The sequence below is a fragment of the Rhinatrema bivittatum genome, chromosome 10, assembly GCF_901001135.1.
Source record: "Rhinatrema bivittatum chromosome 10, aRhiBiv1.1, whole genome shotgun sequence".
In the NCBI taxonomy this organism is placed as follows: Eukaryota; Metazoa; Chordata; class Amphibia; order Gymnophiona; family Rhinatrematidae; genus Rhinatrema; species Rhinatrema bivittatum.
The window spans coordinates 56,433,783-56,446,422 of record NC_042624.1 but is presented as its reverse complement, the minus strand read 5'-3'; the positions used below and the strand labels follow the sequence as shown (position 1 = coordinate 56,446,422).

At 41.9% G+C, this 12,640-nt stretch overlaps 1 long non-coding RNA gene across 1 annotated transcript in view; it reads right to left on the bottom strand.

Annotated features, from left to right (window-relative positions):
- Positions 1-12,640, bottom strand: part of LOC115100384 — a 202,144-nt gene that overhangs the window by 13,285 nt on the left and 176,219 nt on the right. The gene's annotated exons all lie outside the window — the stretch shown is intronic.

The window sequence follows — 12,640 nt, the reverse complement described above, 5'->3', positions numbered from 1 at the left end:
TCGCTGGAGATATGAATCGGAATCGGTTCCGATTCACATCGTTAATTTTTTTTTTAGTGAGGCCCGACCCTTTAAAATTGACCCCTTACCTTCCCCCACCCCCCCGAACCCCCCCAAAACTTTTTACGAGTACCTGGTGGTCCAGTGGGGGCGCGGGGACCGATCTTTCGCTCTCGGGCCATCGGCGCCATTTTGACTGCCACTCAAAAATGGCCTGATTAAAAAAAAACCCACCCGACCCTTTAAATATGACCTCTTAACTTCTCCCACCCTCCCGATCCCCCCAAAACATTTTTAAATTACCTGGTGCTCTAGTGGTGGTCCCGGGAGCAATCTCCCATTCTCGGCCGTTGGCTGCCACTCATAAAGATGGCGCCGATGGCCCTTTGCCCTTACCATGTGATAGGGTATCCATGCCATTGGCCGGCCCCTGTCACATGGTAGGAGCACTGGCTGGCCAGCACCATCTTTACGATGGTGGCGGCCATCTTTAAAGTTTTGGGGGGGTTCGGGGGGTGGGGAAGGTAAGGGATAAGTTTTATAGGGTCGGGGTGGGTTTAGGGGTTGTTTTTGGTGTGCCGGTTTTCCCGCCCTCCCCCAAATAACTCCTGTTAGTGGACACTAATGGGCGTAACGATTTTTCATGATAAATCGTGAAAAATTCTATTGTATCGCGCACTGTACCGATTTTTGACGATTTAAAAAATATCGGACGATTTTTTTAAATCGTCAAAAAACGATTCACATCCCTAATAAAAGGCTTGCATTATTCTATGGCCAAAAGGTTTGGTGTATCCTGACCTTACTAAATAACTCAGTCTAGAAGAAAAAAATTTCTAACTATGCGTGCTGATGAGTTACAATTGAGGGCACAGTTTTTACTGCGCTACCCATGTAAATGTTTTATTAAATATCAAAATCAGAATTATATCTTTTTTGATCCTTCTCAATTAAGAGTGTTCCTGGATTCACATACCTAATATACCCCTAGCTTGGCTTGGCTGTAATGTGCTTTGTACTGTATTGTTACGCTCACATTTCAGAGCCCTTTATTTCCCTTATTTTATCAGTGCTGAAAATGATTGCTGAGATGTTCTAGGTATTTGCTAATGTATAATGTTTTTCCTGAATAGCGCTGTAATTTCTATACAAGATTCTTGCTTGTGATTATTAAAATGCTGATAAATAAAAAAATTTCTTTCAATGCTTTATTACAATCATATCTATTATAAAGATATTTCCATTTCATTTACAAAAACATTACAATAAATACAAGATTTATACTAAAATTATTATCAAATCAACAAACAATCCCATTACTAAAAAAATAAAATCAACATTCTCTGAATCACATACTCACATCAGGGCTCAAGCCACTCCCCCATACACCAATCATATACCAGACCTTAAAATTCCAACATTTCTAATATAGTCTTTAGTCCCATATGACTGTTGATGATAAATTGAAAAAAATGTCCCTGTTTTAACCAGGGGGGAAACTTCAAATGATGATTAAACGATTTCCAGTGCTAGACTTCAATTCAGATAACACCCAGCTTTGGATAATGTCCAAGAAGGCTTCCAAAATCACATATCTCTAATCTCCAAACAGGCTTCCAACCTAAATGGTATCCCTCTCCAAAGCAGACTTCTAAATTCGAAAAGTGTCCCTTGAACAGTGATCTGACAAGGGTGCCTCATACAAAAAGCTGCTTCAGGGAACTATATATATAAAATACAAAGCACAGAAATAGAAACCTATACAAACCATCTACAAATCAATTTCCTTATATTCACAAAAGGGCTTACTATCTGTTTGTTCTAAATCCAAAGTTGCTTTCCTGTTTACCCCACAATGGCACAGCTGAAAACCACTGCCATACTGGATTGGGAAATAAATGAGAAAAGTAGAACAGCAACTCATCAATAAATATTCAGCCTCCTTCAACTATCACAACAATTTAATCCCAATTGCGTCCTTACCTCAAAAAAATAATTTTCTGGTATTCACCAAGAAACCCGTTCATCATTCAACCAAATTTCCACGGTGTCAATTTACAAACAACCCTCCTCCCATGCATATATAAGATGTACACTGTCATTCAAATCAGCCAATCACAAAGGCTGACTCTTAATCAAATCTACCAATCTCAAAACTACCAATCAACAATATCTTCAGGAAATACCAATAAATGTAATGCTATCCAAGCTGAATAGATCATAACATCACTGCATAATCTCATTCTTAATATAAAGACATGATCATGTGTAACCACCTGCTGTTACAATATTTACAAAAAAACTCCCAATTCAATTTCTGATTTAGGCCTTTTGGTATCACTAAATTTAGACAATTCATCCATTTTTGTTCAATCCTTGATAACTAATGGGACAAATCTCCCTTCCATGGATGTATAAGCACTTGTTGAAGGCAAAGAAATGTAAATCTGAATAACCATGTCCAACATCAATCCAATATTGTACCAGAGGGTCCTCAACATGATTATTCCTCAGATTACTGTGGTGTTCAATAACATGTGTTTTTAATATATAGCTAGTCTTTCCCAACAGAAATCAAACCACATGGACAAATGATGACATAGATAACAATACTTGATCGACATGTGGTTAATGACCATAACTACATTTATGAAAAGTCTTTGGATGCTCAAACTCAGACAATGCTAATGAAAGAGTACATACACTGCACTCACCGCATGGTTGATGTCCACCACTGACTGCATCACTTCCACTGTCATAATTAGGTAAAAAAGAATAAACTAATTTGTCTCCCAAATTTTTACCTTGTTTATAAGCAAAAAGAGGAGTTTTTACAAACATGCTGAAATCTCTCAACAAAGGCCAATGAGAGTTAATTATTTTAACCACATTGTATGTTAACAGAGTGTGCAGTAAAATACAAACTATTCATTCTGTAGGATCCACAGGTTTCTGTTTTAATAGCCAGTCACAATCACAAAAATATGCTCTCTTATAAGCCCTCCTAATCACTTTCGCGGGTATCCCCTTTCCAGAAAAGATGCTTGCATTACTGCTTCTTGTACTTTGAATTCAGCATGGCAAGGAAACATACAGTGCAGCTGAAAAAATTGGCTGACCGGAATCCCTTCTTTCATGCTATGAGGATGGCAACTATCGAAGCGTAACAACGAATTACAGTCACTTTCTTATGTAAAGTAGTTTCAAAACCAAAGGCAGAATGTATGACCCATATATCTAAAAAAGCAATCTGAGATATATCAGCGGTATAGGAAAAATGTAAGTTGGAATCACCGGAATTCCAATAAAAAATTCCTAAAAAGAACCCTTGTTTCTGTGCCAAACCAAAAAAATATTGGGGTAGATTTTCAAACCGCGCGAATTGGCGTACTTTTGCTGGCGCATCAGGCGCAAGCAAAAGTACGCGGGATTTTAGTAGATACGCGCGTAGCCGCGCAAATCCTGGATCGGCGCGCGCAAGGCTATCGATTCTGTATAGCCGGCGCGCGCCGAGCAGCTTACCCCCGTTCCCTCCGAGGCCGCTCCAAAATCGGAGCGGCCTCGGAGAGAACTTTGTTTTGCCCTCCCCTCACCTTCCCCTCCCTTCCCCTACCTAACCCACCCGCCCGGCCCTGTCTAAACCCCCCCCCTTACCTTTGTCGGGGGATTTACGCCTCCCGGAGGGAGACGTAAATCCCCGCGCGCCAGCGGGCCGCTAGAGCACCGGGACGTGACCTGGGGGCAGGTACGGAGGGCACGGCCACGCCCCCGGACCGCCCTGGGCCGTAACCACGCCCCCAGGCCCGCCCCCAAAACGCTGCCGACACGCCCCCAAAACGCCACGCCGACCGGGCCCGCCCCCGACACACCCCCCTCGCCAAACCCTGGGACTTACACGAGTCCCGGGGTCTGCGCGCGCCGGTAGGCCTATTGAACATAGGCGCACCGGCGCGCAGGGCCCTGCTCGCCAAAATCCGCCCGGATTTAGGCGGATTTAGGCGAGCAGGGCTCTGAAAATCCGCCCCATTGTCGATATAACAAAGCCACAAAATGACCTTGTTCCAATACATACAACGATTTAACAGTAGTTTGATTCATAGACAGAGATTGTACAGCCTTATGCTCTTGCATTGACAAATTCTTATATTGAATCCTAAAAGTCTGGTTCTCAAAAGCCTACAAAACAAATTCAGTCTTTACAATGCCAAAATTAATGGGTCAATAGGTCCCATAGGCATAAAGTAGATTTCCTGGATACAACGAGCCATCTGGTATAGCAATGGAATCACAAAACCCCCCCACCATAATTTTAATATATGTAGAAAGTGAAAAAGGCATACACGAACATCCAAAGAGTCATATTCAGGAGTCGTCACAAATGATAACCCTTTTTCAAAAATGCTGACCTCCACAAGAGTAAAAATCCTGAGATGGGGGCAAATGGTGGGGGCAGCAGAGAAACCTAAGGTGAAGAATAGGGAGATGTTGGGCCTGATTTTAAAAAGCATTTACTCGAGTAAAACAGGGTTTTACTCGAGTAAATGCACTTTACTTGAGTAAGTGGGCTTTTGAAAATTGCTATAATATATGCCATTGAATTGTCCATAGGATTTACTTGTGTAAGTGCACTTTACTCCAGTAAATGGCTTTTGGAAATTGCTACAATAGTAGTTACATTTACATGCGTAACTCCTTTTGAAAATTACCCCCATACAGTTTATCTCTCACACTTTAAAAAAGTAGTCATAAGCAGTGAGAAGTAGAGCATTATGAATAGGTCACACACTGCAACATGGGAATCCTATTTTTGTGAGAAAATTGGAGAATTTTTATGGTGAATTGGACTAACTATTTTTGGTTGTTGAATCAGAGTGTCTAGGGTCTTCAGAGTCCAGGGTGCCCTCAGGCAAGGACATCCCAAGCATGAGAGATTCTCAGTGGGTCCTCACCCCTGTAAGGTTAGGTCCCCGGAGTTTTTTATCCTCCTCCCCACTGGAACGAACCACACTATCTCCGTGGTCCACTGAGAACTGTGTTGGTGCGAATAGAGAGAAGACAGAGAACAGAAACGGCCCCAGGGACTACAGTGAGCCCCTGCATTCCGAGAGGTACCCGAAGAGGGGGTTACATAAACATTTTCTTTTGTGTTCATTTGTACATGTATTTGTAAATTGCCTCTGCATTTTACAGCTAGATGTCACTTGGTCATTCAAGTCACATTACGTCAACTATTCTCTGACATCTCTAGTTCACACTTGAATTTACCAGGCAGATTTAAGATTATGAACAAATGTACATACTACTATTTCAATTGAAACAGTATTATATATTAGGTACTATAAGGCAAACTGCTATGCTGAAGTCCTACTAAAATGTTTAACTTCCTTTGATCTGAACAGTACTGCAAAATCCAGCAGGGTATTTGATCCAGAAAATGTTACCCATTTGACTGGAATTGAAAGATTTTTAATGAAAAGAGGAATTTCAAGATGCGACCTCAGAACGTACAGAGAGTCCAAATAATGAATGTCTCTGAAAGTACTCAATATTTTATATGCAAGTTACATAAAAAAACTGGTACATATCTAGTTTTGACTCATAAGATGCTTTTCGGACCTGTGTTTTTTAGCTCTTTCTTCCTCCTTTTCTCTTCCCCTGGTGAGACCAGAAAGAAAATGAAGAAAAGCTGCTGACATCAGACAGACTGCTGGAAAACTGCAGATTGATGCTGTGGATCGACCACAGGTGCAATTTGCAGTCGGCTCTATGAGAAGCACTAGAGCTGCCTTTACGAGCCTGAGGGTGCCCACAGGCTGAGTGCTGCTCGTTAATGGTCTGAGCTGGATGCAGCAGCCTCACCATCTCTTTTGCCCAAGTATCCATCATCATTTGAGGTTTAGAGCTTGCCCCAGAATGGCGGGAGCTACATTAGAAAACGGAAGTGCTTCCTGTTTTGACAGCTGGCACATAACAGCTGCACTGCAGAGTAGGGGGAAAACACCACCCACTCTCTGTAAAGGAAGAACGTAAAGCATACAGGCCTGCTAGACTCATGGCTGCAGGGGAAATGAGGAGTGAAAGAACATGGTGCAAACTGGCCTCTAGGGCAACAGAGCCTCCCTTCCCTGAGACTCTGTAGGTTTTGTTTTGGCTACATTTTCACATTTATTTTCTTCACACTGAAACTGGAGGTATAGCTAACTTGATAGAAAAGTTTGTTTTTACTACTATTACTATTTATTATTAACAACTAATCTGATCAAATAAGATGGAAATAAATGCAAGGCATGCTATTTTATTTTAATTTTCCTGCTGCAGATGAGGTTGCTGTAGTAATATATTCTAACATTTCCACTTGAAAACTCTGTTTTTTAATATGATAAATTAATTTTAGATTAAAAAAAATGTGAAATGCATTTCATAATAAAAAGGATGGGATATTTTGTACAGCATTGTATTAGGAGCAAGACAACCTTTCCTGTTTTGCAACATCTCTGAAGCAGGATGATCTGTCTCAGCACTAAGATAGTGAATGTGCACATTCAGAAGAACGTTAAGAAAAGCCATCAAGCCCAGCATCCTGTCTCTGGCAATGGACAATCCAGATCACAAGTCTCTGGCAGAATCCCAAAGAATAGATCCAATCCTCCTTGCTCAGAAGCAGTGGTTTTCCCAAAGGCTTTTCGCAAGTCTATATGGTTAATAGCAGTGGCGTAGCCATGGGTGGACCAAGGTGGGCCATGGCCTAACTACTTTGGGCTCAAGTCCATCCAACTGGAAGAGGCCTGTTGGACCAATGCCATCGTGGGATCCCATCTCCACAACAGCGAAGAGGAGGGCCTCAGAAGAAGCAATACTGCCGCGGGATCCCATCCCCGCAATGGCGAAGAGGATGACCGGAGCAGCAAGGCCATCACAGGATCCCAACCCCATGACGGTGGAAGTAGGACTTTGGCTGTGCCTAATGAAAAGGCCATGGATGTGTGTGGGTGAGAATTGGAGCTTGAATGTGTGCATGAGAGTGAGAATGGGAGCTTGAATGTGTGTGTTTGTGGATGATAATGGGAGCTTGAATGTGTGTATGTTGATGAGAAAGGGAGCTTGAATGTGTGTATTTGTGTGGGAGTGGGAGCCTGGGTGTGCGTTTGTGCATGTATAAGAATGGGAGCCAGGGTGTGCATCTGTGTATGCATAATAATGGGAGCCTGGGAGTGGGGGTGAGAGGTGAGAACTTGTGTATGTGTGTGTGTGTGTGTGTATATATATGATAGAGTATGAAGAGTGAAAACATGTGTGTGTGTGTGTGTGTGTGTGTAGAGAATGTGAGCTTGAGTATGGGGGAGGCATATGAGAGTGAAAGCTTTTGAAGGAGTCTGTGAGAGAAAGCATGTGTGTATGTGTGTGTGAAGGAGGAATAGAAGAAGACAGTAGAAGAGAGAAACTGAAAAGGAATTAGGAAATGAGGACAAGGAAAAAAAGAGACCAGGACCAACTAATTACAAAAATACAAAGATCACACAACAAAAGTAAAAAAAAAGAAATATATATATATATATATATATATATATATATATATATTTAGATATATTTTTAGATTTTAGCAGTTTGAATATGCCATCTTTGGGAATGTGCATTTCTTATATTTTTGTATTTTGCACTTTGTCCAGTATTCCATTGGTCAGGGTCTAGTTTCTCAGGCTTTCTATTTCAATTTTGTTTGCATGTTTCTGTTTCTAATTTGTAGTCTCTTATTTCTATATTAGGTAAGGGTCAGTCTCTGTTTTGACTGTGTGTGTGTGAATGAAGTGCAGTATTTCTGTTAGCGTGTAGTTTCTCTGTAGAAGTCCAGCTTGTTGTGTTATTCCCGTAGGTGATATATTAATATTCTAGGGCCTAGTGTAGTATTTGCATTGCCTCTTTTTCATAAGGTTGCTCTTATTTGAGTCCTGAGAGTCAGTTCTATGAATGTATGGTATGGCAAGGTTCTAGATGCCTCTTTCTTTGCAGGAGTTTGTGTTACTTCACAAAATAGCAGTGGAGGGATATTTTTTGCTGAGGTGACACCAGAATTTGAATTTTTTTTTTCATGTTGGTTGTAATCTGAATTGTCCTAGCTCTGCCCTGCACCTGTTCTGATGATTAATGATATTTTATTGTAGTTATGATTATTTCTGGCTTTCTACAAAGAGGATTCATGAAAGAATACATTAATTTTTGTTTTATTACATGATTGATTGGATCTGTTTGTTTTCTTTGCCGTTTGCATGATATGCTCATGCATTTATAAACTGCAATACATATAAAATAAATTAATACAGATTAATAAGGAATTTTTTATTCTAGTAAGTGCTTGAAATAATTGAGGTGAAATGTTTTAAAGTTTCAAGCTTGATGCATAATGGCTGTTGCAAACTACTTAGAAAGTCATTGTAGGGTGCAGTATATGGCATTATTTATCAATAAGAATACAACTAGTAGGTCTCAGACCTGCATGCCTACAGCCCATCCATGTTAAACTTGTGACCACCCAAAAAATCAGTTCTGCCTATGCCACTGGTTAATTATTATCTATGTAATATTTAATTTTATTATTAATATCTATATGTTATATGTTACATGCTATATGCTATATGTTATACATTATATGTTAAGAAACGCTGTTCCATGTAACGCCTTTTGTGCGAAAGTTTTGTTATATGTAAACCGACCTGATTCGATACTTGTATTGAGAATGTCGGTATATAAAAATCCGAAATAAATAAATAAATAAATAGGCAGACTCCTTTTAAATCCAGCTATGCCAACTGCTTTCACCACATTCTCCAGCAACAAATACCACAGTTTAATTGTGTGTTGGGTGAAAAAAATGCTCTTCTTACAAACAGGCCGATACAGAAAGAAATGTGGGAGAGCGGGCGAGCGCCCGTTCTCCCAGCGCGCGCACAGGCCAGTGTCCTGTGCGAGCGATACAGTAAATAAAATTATGCTAATTAAGGCCCGCAGTAAAAGGAGGCGCTAGGTCACTAGCGTGGCCCTAGCGCCTCCTTTTTGACAGGAGCGGCGGCTGTCAGCGGGTTTGACAGCCGACGCTCAATTTTGCCGGCGTCGGTTCTCGGACCCGAGCCACGGGTTCGGAAACCGGACGCCGGCAAAATTGAGCGTCCGGTTTTCAACCCACGAGCCGCGGGCTGATTTTACATTTTTTTATTTTTTACTTTTAATTATTTTTTACTTTTGGGACCTCCAACTTAATATTGCCATGATATTAAGTCGGAGGGTGTACAAAAAAGCAGTTTTTACTGCTTTTCTGTAAACTTTCCCGGAGCTGAGAGAAATTAATGCCTACCTTTGGGTAGGCGCTAATTTCTGAAAGTAAAATGTGTGGCTTGGCTGCACATTTTACTTTCTGAATCACGCGGGAATAACTAATAGGGCCATCAACATGCATTTGCATGTTGCGGGCACTATTAGTTTTGGGGGGGGGGGGGGGTTGGACGCGCGTTTTCGACACGCTATTACCTCTTACTGAATAAGGGGTAAAGCTAGCGTGTCGAAAACGTGCGTCCAAGCGCGGGTTAACAGTGCGCTCCGCTGGAGCACACTGTACTGTATTGGCCTGAAAATTAACCGCATGGAATGTGCCTTACTCCCTATTTAGTTGTCCACCTCACTCATGGTTTTATGGACCTCTATCATATCTCCTCTCAGCCATCTCTTCTCCAGGCTAAAGATCTCTAACCTTTTAGTCTGCTAATAGCAGAGCTGTTTCATCATTTTGGCCCCCTTCTCTTTACCTTTTCTAGTTCCGCTATATCTGTTTTGTGATGTGCTGACCAGAAATGCACAACATACTCAAGGTGTAGTTGCACTATGGATTGAGAGGCATTATGGTATCTTCTGTTTTATTTTCCATTCCTTCCCTAATAATTCCTAAAATTTTATAGCCTTTTTGTACTGCTTCTGAACTCTGATCCGATGATTTCAAAGTACTGTCTACAATGATTCCAAGAATACTTTTCTTGGGTGTTGATGCTTAATATGGAACCCAGTGTTGTGATCTATAGTTTGGCTTATTCTTTCCTATATGCATCACTTTTCACTTTTACACATTAAATTTTATCTGCCATTTAGATGCTCAGTCCCGCAGTCTTGAAAGATCCTCTTGCAATTCCTCACAAAATGCTTGTTTATTTTATTTATTTATTTATTATTATATATTTCTATACCGGACTTCACGAATAGAATTCACATCAGGCCGGTTTACATGAAACTTGGGGGATAAACAAGTGTAACCAAGAACAAGAAGGCTGAATCGAGCAAAGTTACATAAAACAGGGGCATTGAACTTGGGGGCTAGAGTAGCTTGTGATCTAACTATTCTGAATAAGTTGGTGTCATCTGCAAATATGATCTCACTTGCTGCTATCTTTTCAAGATCATTGATAACTATTTTAAAAAGCAACAGCCCCAGTACAGCTCCCTATTTACCTTTCTCCATTGAAAGAAATGACTATTCAGTCCAGTGTTGCTACAATCCCACAATTGCCACAATGAATATGCATGAGATAAATATGCATACCCGGAGTTTCAAATGTATGCAAATCTATCTCATGCATATTCATTATGGATATCTTGAAAACCTAATTGGTTAAGTATACCTCCAGAAGAGGGCTGGGAAACACTGATTCATTCTATTCTGTTTCCTATCTTTTAGTCAATTACCAATCCACAAAATAACATTTCCTCCTATCCCATGACTCTTAAATTTCCTGAGGATTGTCTCATGAGGGACTTTGTCAAAAACCTTGTGAAAATACAGATACATTATGTTAGGGTTTGAGGTATTGGCGTGGATTCTTGGGTACTGCGGAGATGGTCACTCCCACTGGGAGGAGCCCCGTGAGGAACCGCAGTACTAGGCTAGACTCTATACACGCAGACACAGAGAAATTGTATTTATTGTACAGCTCAATGGTACTGCCCGGGGAGCGGGCGGCAGTGAAGGTAACTCAGTGAAGTAGTCCAGGAGTCCTCATCAGAGGAGACCAGTCTCACACTCTAGTAGGTGATAGGCAGCGCGGCGTAGCAGGAACAGGTCCCGGATGTGGACACCGAGCGCTGAAACTGAAGATGAGACAGACTGAAAGGGTTAGTACTCACTGAAGCAGAAAGCTGTATTGTTGAAGGTCCTGGCAGGCAGAAGTAGTTCAGTGGCAGGCACCAGATTAGGGAGAACAGGCCCTCGAGGAGCAAGTATCCCGGGCCCCCGAGGAGCGGGTACCCAGGTTAGTGGAGAAATACCCCAAAGGGCAGAGAGAGCTTCCTGAGGCAGCTGGGAAGCAGCAGAGCAACTTAGACCGGAGGCAATCCAATCCTTGCTAACTCAGTTCTGTTAGCAAACGAAGGGCAGGCTAAATACCAGGATGTGATGACATCACTCGAAGGGGACGCCCCCAAGGTTCCCGCCATGACGTGGATAAAGACGTGGGTGGCATGTGCGCACGTACCCTAGGAGGCCCTCAGGAAAATCATGGCAAACACCATCACTGTTGCCAATCCGGGGACACCAGAGAGAGCGGCATGAAGACGCGGCAGCAGTCATCTTCCCAAGGCTTGAGGCGAGAGAAGGAAGAAAGGTAAGGCACAGAGGTCTAAGCCGTCTGAGACCGATGGATGCAACAGTACACCCCTTCAAAGGGCCCCCTCCAGACCCCCAACCTGGTCTTGTTTTTGAGGATGCGATCGATGAAATTGACGAAGCATCTCTTTGTCCATGATATTAGCCAAAGGTTCCCAAGAGTTTTCTTCTGGTCCATATCCCTCCCATGACAGGAGGTATTCCCAAACTCTGTCTCGCTTTCTTACATCAAGGATGGCATCCACTTTATATTCGATGTCTTCTTCTGCATCAACAGGGGTATGTTCAGGTGTCTTGGTGGAAAACCTGCTAAGAACAAGCAGTTTCAGCAGCGAAACATGGAATGCATTGTGAATCCTTTCAGCTGGAGGAAGTTTCAGACTATAGGTGAGTGAGCCCAACCGTCGGAGAATAGGAAAGGGTCCGACAAAGCATGGAGCAAATTGAACAGATGGAAGTTTAAGTCTCAGATGTTTAGTAGAAAGCCAAACTTTATCTCCAGGCTGGAATTCAGGATCCTTGCTTCGGTGAGCATCATAGCCTTTCTTTGCTCTTTGCCCTGCTTTTTGGAGCATCTCATTAGTCTTTCTTCAGAGCTGCTGTATATTTTTCGAAGTAGATTGAGCTGCTGGGGACGACACAGAAAGTGGAAGTGGTAAAAGTGGTAAAGGTTGTCGTCTGTAGATCACTTCAAAAGGAGTAGATCCAGCAGATGACGCTGGATGCGAATTGATGGCAAATTCAGCCCAGGGCAACAGTTCAACCCAGTCATTCTGTCATGAACAACATAGGCGCAGAGGAACTGTTTGAGAGTTCTATTCATTCTCTCAGTTTGGCCATTTGACAGAGGATGATATGCAGAGGTGAAGTAAAGTGTGATGTCGAATTTCTTACACAAGGCTTTCCAGAACTTTGCTGTAAATTGAGCTCCTCTGTCAGAAACAATATCTTTAGGCATGCTATGTAGGCAAAAGATGTGACTGATGAATAACTTAGCAAGTT